A 12,500-nucleotide genomic window follows, 5' to 3' on the forward strand; every position below is an offset into this window, starting at 1 on the left:
GTGACTCTCGTAGTGCTTTGCAAGCAATCAAGAGCTTAAACTCATCACATCCAGTAGTAAGGGAGGTTCAAGATTGGCTTGCACTGATGTCAACACGCAAAAAGATAACTCTGTGTTGGGTGGCAGCGCATGTTGGTATCAGTGGGAATGAGCGAGCTGATCAGAAGGCCAAGGCAGCTGCTGCTCAGCCTTGTGATGCTCGTTTTCCTCTCCCACACACCGACCTGAAACCCAGCATAAGGAGTTGTCTTCATAATAAATGGAAGGAACAATGGAGGCATACCTCCAGAAACAAACTGCGAGAGATTAGAGATGACCTTGGCAGTTGGGTGACTAGCATCCACCCTAACCGAAAAGTGGAAGTTGCATTAACAAGACTAAGAATCGGGCACACAAGACTGACTCATGGGCCGATGATGGCTAAAAGTCAAGCACATTGTGAAGGATGCCAAGAGCCATTAACGATCGCACATGTAGTGGAAAGATGTGCAACATTCTCAGACCAAAGACGTATGTACTTGTCTCCCCCATATACACTGAAAAATGTATTGGGGGAGGATTGTGACATAGAGGGTCTTATTAGTTTCCTTAGGGAGACTGATATTTTCAATAAAATTTAATTATGCATAATGTTTATGCAATATTTTATATACTTAAAGCATAATATTCATGCTTTGAATTTTTATTTGTTTATTGTTATTTGTAAAATATTTATTCATAGATTTTTAAAATTTTAAATATTTTAATATTTCTATTTAACAAGGTATTCGCCGCTAATGACCTTAGCTGTTGATGCAGCAGATAATTTTGAATAATCAATCAATCACCTGGGGCGGATACTTTTCCTTTGATCAGTGCATTGTTCAGTTCCCACTCAGTGATCTCAGTCTGAGGGGTTGGTATCAGAACATTCAATCTCAATGGAAATTTTGCGTGCAATTTTAGACTGACTAAGGTGATCCTGAATATTTGTGAGAAGTGAGCTCAATTTGGACGCTCCAGCCCATTGACTAAGGAGCATATCTGCTTGTGCAAGAGGACTATGGAACTGCGGGGTATTAGTTGGTTTGCATGAAAGTCGATTATTTTTTTCTCCAGACCTCCGACATTGAGGTGTTATTGTTAATGCTTTGTAGGAACAGTTCAAAGTGTTCATTTCTGAAATGAGTTTTTAGTTCCCGTAGGTTTTTGTTAGCCTTAGAAAATGAATAAGGTTGTTACCGGTATTACCCTGCTTGTAGATATCAAAAAGCTCCTGAACTCGCTTTTGTTCCCTTAATAATGTAGGGTCAGCGACCCACTTAGGTTGTTTGGAGCGTTGTGAGTTGTTGTTCTTGAAGATTTTCTTTGGACAGAGCCAGGTGTTGTAGTAATCAGTGACCACTATCGTCATGTCCATGGAAAATTTATCAACACTTGTTACTGTGTAATTGTTATATCAGTCATAAATATGTGATTTAAAGTGGTGGTCAAGGTAAGGAGGAATACAAATTTTAAGCCTATTTGTTTTTGCAGACTGAGTATTATCAACGGTGCATCTCGTTACTATTGCAAAGTGGTCACTGATTAGCTCTGTTGCAAGCATGCTTCCATGCACAAGATCCCTTCCTATTACATAATCTAGCCTGCCCCCGCCACGTGAGTTTGCCTGTCTGTATCATATACTGTCATAGATCTATTGTTCACAAAATGTCGGAACTCTTCGTCATTTTCATTGCATTGACCATCTCCAAATGTATAATGTCTAGCATTAAAATCTCCCATGCATATTGTGCCGTGATTCTGAAAGTTGGGCAGTGAATTAGTCTGAAACTTTCTACACTTTGCGTATACATTGTACAGAGAGAAAAACCTAGAGGCTGGTCGAATATTCAAATGGTGATATTGTGCATTATTGTCATCAGATTTCTGCACCAACTTATGCGGTATGGTCTCACTGACGTAAGTCAATAGGCCTGTCATTCCTATTTCATATAGGAGTGGTACCCTCTAATTCTAGGGGCGGTTTTTATTTTAGTGGCTGATTTGAAGGGCTCTTGTAAACAGATAACGTCAACATTATTGTTATGAATATAGTAAAGCAAGTTATTAACTCTACGGTTGACACCACGTATATTCCATGAAAGAAAAGTAATTGTTTTCTTGTCCCCCATTAGCTGATTTGCTGATTGGTAAAATTTGTGTTTGATGAAGCTCTTTAGTTTGCATATTTCTTGTACAGCATTACATATCTGTGTTGCATCTTGTTTATTTACCGTGAGTCTGCGCGCTCTCCGCGTATTGATCCTTCTTCTTTTAACGGTAGGTTCATGTCTGAACCGCCGTGGTCACAGCATGATACTTAATTGTAGATTTCATGTTGTGATGCTCTTGGAGTGAGTACGTGGTAGGGTCCCCAGTTCCTTTCCACGGAGAGTGCCGGTAGTACCTTTTTTTTTTAGGTAATCATTCTCTCTATTTATCCGGGCTTGGGACCAGCACTTGACTTGGGCTGGCTTGGCCACCCAGTGGCTAGGTAGGCAATCAAGGTAATGTTCCTTGCCTAAGGGAACAACGCGGCGGTCGGTGACTCGAACCCTCGAATTCAGATTGCCGTCGTGCCAGTCTTGAGTCCGACGCTCTAACCATTCGGCCACCGCGGCCTTGACGATCATGGGCTTCCATGATTTTTTTTCTTAGCAATTTAGAGTGGTGGTTTGCCATTGCCTTCCGCCCAGTCTTTTTATCGAGTCACCATCTCTATTTACCCGGCACTGACTTGAGCTGGCATTGGCCACCCAGTGGCTAGGCAGGCAATCGAGGTGAAGTTTCTTGCCCAAGGGAAACAACGCGCCGGTCGGTGACTCGAACCCTCGAACTCAGATTGCCGTCGTGATAGTCGGCCATTCGGCCACCGTGGCCCCATATATATATATATATATATATATATATATATATATATATATATAAGTAGTGTATCTATGGACAGAACGCAACACATTCACCTACGTACATGAATGTGAAAGTAGGTCAGTGACCGTGACGTAATCAGTGACCTTGACGAAACCACAAACCGCAAACCGCAACCAATGTCCACAACAACATAATCAATACCCGGAAATCATTAACCTACTTTCACATGTGCATTTTATGTTCGTACATGACGCATCATAAGAGAAATAATGAAACTAATGATGTTCTACAGACGAGTATCCCCTCCAATGCAGGTGACAGGTGACATAGATTAATGATCACAGCGTAACCACACAACCTTATCGAGAGTGAAAGCAGGTTAATGATCACGAGGCAACCACTAGACCATAGCTAACGATGGCTAACGCGCACACCTTATGGTTGAAAATGGTGCATCATAACAGAAAGATAACCACTGAAAGTGATTAACTAATCAATATCCGTATCCGAAATCATTACTCATAACCAGTGATGTACAGACGAGGATCTCCTCCAATGCAGGTGACATAGATCAATGATCACCGCGTAATCACAAAACCTTGTCGAGAGTGAAAGCAGGTTAATGATCACGAGGTAACCACCAGACCGTATCTAACGATACTAACACAACCTTACGTCCAAAACACCAGACCGTCAAGACCGAAATCATTACCCGTAGGCAGGTGCTACAGATGACTCACCCGAGGCTCCCCCCCACCCACACCGCAATATTCACCATGTTTAAACTTGTACCGAGATCGAGAATTGATTCCGTTACAGACGAGGGAAACCGTCTCTCCTAATGACTGAAACTGTCAAAATCAATAATAAATAGGTCACACAGGTCTGCTAATGACCGATAATTTCTGCTCCTCTCTCACTGTACCAGAGATAAGAATACAATTAAGTGTAAAGGATTATAAAAACTCGCTATACAATATATGCTTTTATTTTTGATTGTATAAACACTATACAATGCGCTCGCACACACACACACATACATACATACATACATACATACACACACACACACACACACACACACACACACACACACACACACACACACACACACACACACACACACACACACACACACACCACCACCCTCTTCCATACCCTCCCACCCCCACCCCGCAATATTCACCATGTTTAAACTTGTACCTGGATCGAGAATTGACCCTGTTACAGACGAATGATCATCCCTCCTAATTAATCATAATCCATAAATGTCCCTCTAATAATGTCTAATACACACACCTAAAGGGTTCCTCTCACCCTCCCCTCCAAACCAACCCTCCTTCCCTTCCTACCGCCCCTGCCCCACATTCCTCCATACCCAAAGCAATAATGTAAGAAAAAGAAGCAAACAAACAAATCACAAGTCCTACTTAAGGAGATAATACAGCCCTGCACTGAAGTGCCAGTGATCACCCCTCCTAATGAATGATGCAATCATAATCCAACCCAATGCCAGGTGTCACTGATGACCCACCTCCCTCATCACCCCTCCTCCCCTCCAAACCAACCCTCCTTCCCTTCCTACCGCCCCTGCCCCACATTCCTCCATACCCAAAGTAATAATAGTAAGAAAAAGAAGCAAAGAAACAAATCACAAGTCCTACTTAAGGAGATAATACAGCCCTGCACTGAAGTGCCAGTGATCACCCCTCCTAATGAATGATGCAATCATAATCCAACCCAATGCCAGGTGTAACTGATGACCCACCTCCCTCATCACCCCTCCTCCCCTCCAAACCAACCCTCCTTCCCTTCCTACCGCCCCTGCCCCACATTCCTCCATACCCAAAGCAATAATAGTAAGAAAAAGAAGCAAACAAACAAATCACAAGTCCTACTTAAGGAGATAATACAGCCCTGCACTGAAGTGCCAGTGATCACCCCTCCTAATGAATGATGCAATCATAATCCAACCCAATGCCAGGTGTCACTGATGACCCACCTCCCTCATCACCACTCCTCCCCTCCACACCCGCCCCCGCAATATTCTTTGTGTTTGAACTTGTACCCGGATCGAGAATTGACCCTGTTACAGACGAGTGACCACCCCTCCTAATGAATGAAACTAACACAAATAACAGGCTTAAATTTTCTATATAAATGTAAAATGCGATTACCACTATTTCATATGTTTGCACCTTTCATGCTTATAAAACTAAAAGGTTAATTACCTAATAGATTGAAAAGTCGCTGGTACTAACAATCAAAAGAACACAAGACTTAAATGGACAAGGGAAGAGTATAATGAGGTAATGTACTGCTTTGCTATGCACCCGGGAAACCTGCTGCAAAAGTTATGTGCGTTTTTGTTGGTGTTTCATTGCCTCAAACTTCAATAACCCTATGTCGCCTGTAGTGACCCGGTGTTTGATTTTAATTAGCAGATCTAAAGAAAATAATAATAATAATAATAATAATAATAATAATAATAATAAAGACCAACTGCTCATAAATAAAATGATTCTCGAAAATGCTCATACTAAATACAGACATCTAAGTACTGCTTGGATCGACTATAAAAAAGCCTTTGACAGTGTCCCACACTCTTGCATCTTAAAATCCTTAGAAATTCTCAAAGTCTCTCCTGTCTAAATCAACTTTCTTTGAAACAGCATGACATTGTGGGAGACAAATCTTATTCTCAAACACGTAAACGGTACTCTTATTTCAAACAACATGTGAATCAGATGCAGAATCTTCCAGGGTGACTCTTTTTCCCCTCTTTTATTTTGTATGGCACTTATCCCACTCTCCCAGCTTCTTAACAACACAGGGTATGGATATAAGATCATGGACAAGAAGATCAATCATTTATTCTATATGGATGACTTGAAACTTTACGCTCAGAATGATGATGAATTGGAAAGGTTGCTGAAAATTGTAAAAGATTTCAGTGATGACATAGGTATGAAGTTTGGTCTCGATAAGTGTGCTAAAGCAACCTTTAAGCAAGGAAAACTAGTGACATCTGACAATATAAAGCTAAGTATTGATACCGTAATATAAGAATTAGATCAGGAAGAAACCTATAAATATCTAGGAATAAACGAAGGAAATGGGATACAACAATCATAGATGAAGAAAAAAATACGTACAGAATGCATCCAAAGAGTAAGGTCAATCTTGAAAACAGAATTAAACTCAAAGGACAAACTAACAGCAATCAACACTCTTGCAATACCTGTGGTTACATATAGTTTTAACGTGATAGATTGGAACTTACGTGAACTCAAACAAATTGACACCAAAATTAGGAAGCAATTGACATGCAACAGAATGTATCACCCAAAATCAGAAGTAGACCGTCTGTACGTCCCTAGAAGTAAAGGAGGTAGGAGGAGGATGCAGTTGGAATTATCGTACAAAACAACGATTGGTCTCTTGCAATACTTAGATCTAACCAACGATTGGATGCTTCAATTAGTTAGAGTACATGAAAACTCTAAAAGGTTACACTCAATAGTAAAGGAATCAAATAAATTTTCTCAGGAATTAGGTATTGAGAGCAAAAACATCAAACGTATGTTGCCAACATTGGCTGCTAAACATAAAAAACAAAAAGCAAAGAAGGTCGGACAAGAAAAACTTGAATCTAGGGGGCATGAAAAGCCTCTCCACAGACAGTTTACAGCTCGAAGCAAACACACTGATGTAGATGAAACTGCGACCCATCAGTGGCTTAGAAGATCTGGACTTAAATGGGAAACAAAGGGTTTAATTCTTGCAGCCCAAGATCAAAGTTTGTTTACCAGAAACTATCAAGCTAACATCTTGCACAATGGCACTGACCCAAAGTGTAGGTTTTGTGAAGACAAGGTTGAGACAATTGATCACCTTGTATCTGGTTGCTCAATATTAACACCGAATGAGTACAAAAATCGACACAACAGAGTGGGCAAGTACCTGCACTGGAAGATCTGCAAACACTTTTCTATCCTGTGTTCTATCAGAACACAGGATAAATGGTACAAACACCATCCAGAGCCAGTTAATGAAGGCAAAAATGCTACAATCTTGTGGAACTTTCCAATTCATACAAATCGTACTATATAAGCAAATCGTCCAGACATCGTCATCAAGGACAAAATAAACAACACTTGCCTGTTTATAGATATGAGCATCCTTTCAGACAGAAACGTCCTAACAAAAGTGTTTGAGAAGATATCAAAGTATAAAGACCTGGAAATAGAGGTGGAAAAGATGTGGCATTTAAAAACCAAAACTTTGCCTGTTGTTATTGGAGCTCTTGGCCTTATAAAAAAGGTATGGATAAGTTTCTTGAACAAATACCAGGAAATCCAAAATTAGAAGCAGTCCAAAAAATAGTCTTAAACAGCACAGCACATGTTTTCAGAAGAGTGTTATCAATCTGAAGTGTTCTTTGTGTACGTGAATTGATTTGGCTGGATGTTTTGATTTGTGGTTGTTCTGCATATTTTGCATGTTTTTGTTGATGTTCCATTGCCACAAACTTCAATCACCCTAGGTCGCTATAATAATAATAATAATGATAATGAAAATAATAATAAAAATAATGATAATGAAAATAATAATAATAATAATGATAATAAAGATGATGATGATGATGGTGATGATGATAATGATGATGACGATGATGATGATGATGATGAAAGAAAATAATGATAATAATAATGATAATAATAGTTATAATAATAATGAAAATAGTAATAATAATAATAATAATAATAATGATAATAATACTAGTAATAATAATAATGATAATAATAATAATTATAATAATAATAATAATAACAATAACATTAATAAAAAACAAATTAATGATCATAAGAATAATAATTAATAATAATAATAATAATGATACTACTACTACTAATAATGATGATGATGATGATGATGATGATGATGATAATGGTGATGATGATAATGATGATGACGACGATGATGATAATGATGATAAAAAATAATGATAATAATAATGATAATAATAATAATAATAATGAAAATAGTAATAATAATAATAATGATAATAATAATAGTAATAATAATAATGATAATAATAGTAATAATAATAATAATAATAATAATAATAATAATAATAATAATAATAATAATAATAATAATAATAACATTGTTATATAGCATGGAATTTGGAATCAAGAAATGTGGGGTTCTAGTCCTAAAAAGAGGGAAGATTGTAAGAGGGCATAGAATTACCGAAAGACGAGATAATAAAAGAAGTTGAACAAGAAGGATATTCTTATCTGGGTATTGTGGAATTAGATAAGGTGAAGGAGAATGAAATGAAAGAGAAAATAATGAAGGAGTATAAGCGACGGCTGAGGTTAATTCTAAAGTCCAAGTTGAATGGAAGAAACAAGGTTACTGCAATTAATACATGGGCAGTAGCAATATTCAGATATGGAGCAGGAATAATAAGCTGGAGAGAGAGTGGACTGAAAAGTATCGACAGAAAGACAAGAAAAAAACTGACAATGTATGGTGCCATGCACCCAAAGAGTGATGTAGACAGACTATATATGAAAAGGAAGGAAGGAGGTCGTGGCCTTATCAGTGTGGAACAATGTGTAAAAGGAGAAGAAAACAGCATAGGTTTTTATGTGGCAAACTCAGAAGAGTTGTTGATAAGAGGTGTGTGTGCATCAGGAACCATACAGACAGAGGAAACAATGGAGAAGGAAGAATTCAAAAGGAGAAAGGCAGAAGAGCTCAAACAAAAATGGACAGGAAAGGCAATGCATGGGCAATTCGTTAGAGGGATGCCAGAAAAGGTAGACAGCGTTAAATCTTGGGAATGGCTGTCAAGGAGTGATTTGATGGTTGAAACGGAAGCTCCCCTATGTGCTGCGCAAGAGCAAGCAATAAGGACCAACTACGTGAAGCATTATATAGATAGGAGCAGCGACAGTCCACTGTGTAGAATGTGTGGTAAACGAGGTGAAAGCATACAGCATATTATTTCAGAGTGCGAGAAATTAGCCCAGAAAGAGTACAAAAGACATGGCAAAGAAAGTACACTGGGATTTGTGTAGGAAACATGGGCTTGAGCATTCAGATAAGTGGTATGAACACACCCCAGAGGGTGTTGTTGAGAACGAGGCCGTGAAAATTCTGTGGGATATCAATCTACAATGTGATAACGTCATTCAGGCAAGAAGACCAGATGTTATAGTAATTCATAAGGAAAAGAAAGAGGCTCTAGTAGTTGATATTGCCGTACCTGCAGATACGAGGATTGCAGAAAAAGAGTTAGAGAAGGTAGACAAGTACCAAGATCTGAAAAGGGAAATAAAAAGGTTGTGGGAACTGCGATGTGCAAAAGTTGTTCCAGTAGTGATTGGTGCCCTCGGAAGCGTTACAAAAGATCTTCAATGTTCGATTGAAAATATGGACATTGGGCCTGAGGTTGGAGTACAGCAGAAGACTGCTTTATTGGGGACGGCAAGAATACTGAGAAAAGTGCTAGAACTTTATAGGAGAAGGACAACTATTAGCCTTTAGTCATTCGCTATGACTCGCCTAACAGGAAGAAAAACGGCAATAAGAACAGCCAGTGCAGAAATGCTTAAAATCCCATACCAATAACATTAATAATAATAACAATGCTACTACTAGTAGGACTACTACTACTGCTACTACTAATGATAACAATATTAATGATAATAAGAGTAATAACAGTTGCAATAATAACAACAATAGTCGTAATCATAGTAATGATAATAATAACAACAACAGTTATGCTACTACTATTACTACTACTACTACTACTAGTACTGATGATAATAATAATGATGATAATAATGATAATAATAACACTATTAGTAATGACAATAAAAAATAATAATAACAATGAGGAATAAAAATAATGATAATAATTTTAATGAAAAAAACATCACCACTGTGGTAATAATTCCAATGTAATCCTAACAGGAAAGGCGATAATGATACAATGTAATCCTAACAGGAAAGGCGATAATGGTTAAACACTATGATACAAGAATGCAATCACTGATTGCATTCTTGTTGATTTCCACTTTATATGTTTCCCGGTATTCAGGGGTCGTCTTTCTGTTAATTTATAGCTAGTTATTGCTACTGTCAGTCATGATTATACAGGGAAAATGATAAGACGTATTACTATGAAGTTTATGTATTACCTCTGACACGAATTCTAACAATGATAATAGTACTGTACATCTTTCGTTTGGCTTCAAATTTTATGATCAAGGCGGTACCATATTTTATGCTCCTGAAAATCAAAATAGTATATCTTTTACATTTATACATTTTGGCATGTTCGACTGAGGAAAGAAAAAAAGAAAGTTGTGGAAGATAGGTTAGTCTTACGAGGAAACTTTCAATTTTCGGTGAATATAATTTTGGGGTTTTATAGATTTGTAGTGATTTATGTGTTTTTGAGAATGTATACCATGGTGCTGAGAAGCTGTCTCGTTCTCTGGAAATGTACGTTTGGACTTTATCATGGCAAGTTTTTAAATGCATTTTTGTTTTTGTGACGTTCACACACACATGTAAAAGCAAAAAGATACCACACACACGCCGCTATTAATATCCAATAAATCTTCACTGCAATGTGTGCATTACATTTCATGCAGAGCAAATGATATAGGATGACAAAGTGCATATATGTCATTATGTTATTAGGGAAGATTTCAGTTGGAAATTGAATTTAATATTTGGTCATATAATTCATCAGTGACACCAGCATGCCTTATTCTTTGACAAGGTTATGCTTCAGTGTATTCTGTTTCTTTTGAATTTGAAAAAACTATCAAACTAACATCTGAAAGATCATGCTTGATTAAAAACTGATTCCATATTAGCCTTCTTCTTCATAAACTGTTATTTTCCATAGATCATCCATTGCCAAATTTAAGCCCCAAGAGCAAAAAGTGTGAGACATATGGGAGAGAGAGCAAAACGAATAATAGAAGGGAGAGGGGGAAGAATCACATCAAATACCCTCTCTCCACTCGAAAAGGAGAATAACAAGTGCTGTAAAGCTCTTAAAATCACGCGACTGTCAAATACCTTATTCAGATTCAAAAGAAGTTATACAACTTCGAAAATTGTGTTTACGGTTCTCAGAGCAACACGATCCAAATTTCTTTTGTCGTTTAAAATCACCTGTCATTCACACTGACTAGGGATGGTGGAGGGGGGAGGGAGACACCCATTCATAAATGAGCGTTACCCGAGTTGACAAAAAGCATTGACTTGGTTTGTTGAAGTTGTACAAACAAACTCGATAAATATTATTGCAAGCGCTGGCGGGTTTGTTGCATTCTGGTGTATGTTTGAAGAGCTACTTCTTATATTCATAGTCGACGCCCCAAATAAAGCTATCTTCGCCGTGCCTTCTTTCCTTTTTTATTCGTCTTCGTTTTTTTTTCTTCTTCTTCCTTTTCCCCTCTTCTTTCTTTTCTGCCTTCTTCTCTTCCGTATTCTGTCTTTTCTTATCATTCTTCTTCGTCTTTTCTTTTTCGTTTTTTCCCTCTTGTTTTTGTCTTCAACTTCAACTTCAACAAATTTCATTTTCATCGTATTCTTCTCCTCCACCCATTATCCATTCTTTTTCTTATATATATTTTTTATTACTTTTTCTATTATTTTTCTTTTCTTCATTTTTTCATTTTCTTTTCCTTTCTTTCTCATTTCTCTTTATTTCTTTTTTACTTGTTTTTGGTTTTCCTTGTTTTTTCGTTTTTTTTTTTCTTTTCCTTTTTCTTTCCCTCTTCTTTTTTCCCTTTTTCTTTTCCGCTTTCTTTTCTTTTCTTTTCCTTTTTATTTCTGCATTTTCTTTTCTTTTTTCTATTTTTTAAATTCCATTGTATTGCTGCTGCAGTTGTTCTTGTTGATGTTATGATTATCATTATTGTTATATTGTTATTACTTATTACTATATTATCATTATTATTATCATTGTTGTTGTTACTATTAGTAGTAGTAGTGCCATTATCAGTAATATTATCATTGTTGTTGTTACTAGTAGTAGTAATAGTAGTAGTAGTAGTGTCATTATCATTATTATTCATATCATTGCTACTATTGTTATATTATTGTTCGTAATTCTTCTTTTACTTCTTCTTTTCTTCTTATCCGTTTCTTTTTCTTCCTCATGTGGGTAGATATACCGGCCTTAGGAATTCTATGAAACGTCAGTTTTATTTTAAATAATAAATGACCATGAAAAAAGACAGTGTAACAAACAACAATAATAGTGATTGATTGTTAAGGATAATGCCGTTAATAATGCTATAATTATGAATAATAAAAATGTGCTAACGATTGCCATGTTCAGGTAATGCATAATGCTCCGAATAATAATGATGACAATGGAAGTAATGGAAGAAACAATAGTAAAACAGTAAATGAAATTTAAGCAAGCAAAGAAGAACGAATTGTTTTAAGGAGAGGACGATACTTTGAGAAAGACAACAGCTGACTGACTGCCCGCCACACCAAAAGCAAATCTGTAGTTGGCATTCATTTGATCAACACACAGATAAGACATTTGTAAAAGTGAA

This window comes from Penaeus monodon, chromosome 42 (assembly GCF_015228065.2).
Source record: "Penaeus monodon isolate SGIC_2016 chromosome 42, NSTDA_Pmon_1, whole genome shotgun sequence".
Taxonomy (NCBI): Eukaryota; Metazoa; Arthropoda; class Malacostraca; order Decapoda; family Penaeidae; genus Penaeus; species Penaeus monodon.